Source organism: Apis dorsata, unplaced genomic scaffold, assembly GCF_000469605.1.
Source record: "Apis dorsata unplaced genomic scaffold, Apis dorsata 1.3 scaffold_1047, whole genome shotgun sequence".
NCBI classification, from domain to species: domain Eukaryota; kingdom Metazoa; phylum Arthropoda; class Insecta; order Hymenoptera; family Apidae; genus Apis; species Apis dorsata.
In genome coordinates, this window is record NW_006264145.1 from 79095 (window position 1) to 80750 (window position 1656).

The 1656-nt window shown below is 12.2% G+C and overlaps 1 protein-coding gene across 1 annotated transcript in view; it reads right to left on the reverse strand.

Moving 5' to 3' along the window:
* Nucleotides 1–1656, reverse strand: part of LOC102674413 (electron transfer flavoprotein-ubiquinone oxidoreductase, mitochondrial) — a 6639-nt gene that overhangs the window by 1274 nt on the left and 3709 nt on the right. The window lies entirely within an intron of this gene.

The window sequence follows — 1656 nt, forward strand, 5'->3', positions numbered from 1 at the left end:
AATAAATTATTCTAAACTTCCATTAATAATAACACATAACTACAGATTAATAAATATAAAATTTAACGAATAATGAATATAGAGATTAAAATAAATATAAAAGTTTTTTTGAAATTTTTTTTTCAAATTATCTATAAATAATTTAATTGTTCACTAAATGTAATAAAATGGAAAATAGAATGTGACAAAAATAAAATTATATATACATTAAACATTTATGACTTCAACAAATATTTCTATGTTTATCAATCAATTTTATCAATGTTTATTTAATATATAATCTTTAGAATCATACTTTAAGTATGATTTAAAATCATTACTTTTTTAAGTTTTCTATCTATTTTATATTACACACAAAATTCCAAATATTAATATAAACATATATTATACATATATATTAAAACATAAATACTTTTGTTTTCTTTTGTAAATTAAAAATTCATATTAAATTTTCTTTGTATATATATCTTCTAATATTTCTTATAAATATTTATATTATATATATAAATAGAATAGGATATTGAAAAATTTAGGACATTGAATTTCTTTAAATAATTTTTCAATAATAATTTTTATATTATTTTCAATTGTAATTCATATAAGATTTTCAATCAATATTATTGAATTTCTATTATGTAAAATATTATTTTTTTGTTTATGATAAACAATTTTTTCAAATAATTATTCTTAAATGCAAATATTGATATTTCTTTTTTATTATATCTTATTTATAATAGCAACAAAATTTTTGTTTTAAATTACTTAAAAACAATTTACTAGCTTTTCATATAAAATTTATATGATGTAAAACTTAATTAATAATTTGATTTATTGTCAAAATTATTAACTTCTTTAATTATAATAATTTTTTCATTTTATATGTAAATAAATTAATATATTAAAATTACAAAAAATGCTTATTAAGTCATTTTGAGTAATCTAATATTTTTACGAAAATATAAAATATAAAAAAATATTAATTTAATTTTAATTATTTTAATTAATTTAAATTTAATTATTAATTTAATTAAATTTTTTTAATGAAAAAATGATATAAATTGAATTAATTTTGTTTTTAAATATTATATTTAAATATTTTAAATATTTTATTTAATATTTTATATTAGATTATAATAATCTTGTTCATATATTTTTTGATACTTCTTGATTTCATATAAAATATGGTAATTGACTCAAATTATTATGTTAGAAAAATAATTAAATGGTCAAATATTTATATTTTTCCTTAATAATGATATGATATCTTATAAAACATATAAGAAAATTTTAAAAATTATTAATAAATAAATTATTAACAATTATATTGATCTCTATATTTTATTTTATAATTTAATATTGAATATGAATTGAAAAAATTTTTTATTTTACAATTACATAATTATTAAAATTTTTATTGGAAAAATTTTTATTAATATTTATTATCTTATTCTTTTCAATCTAAGATTCCAATCGCGACAATAAATTTTTAAATATTGGATATTTGGATATTTTTCCATAAATATGAAAAATTTTATGAAACAATCAAAATAAATTACATAAATTTAAAATTTTTTCTAAGAAATTAAAATTTTGATTATTGTATGTAATATTGTATCATATGAAAAATTTATTTAATATTATTATATTAGAGAAATA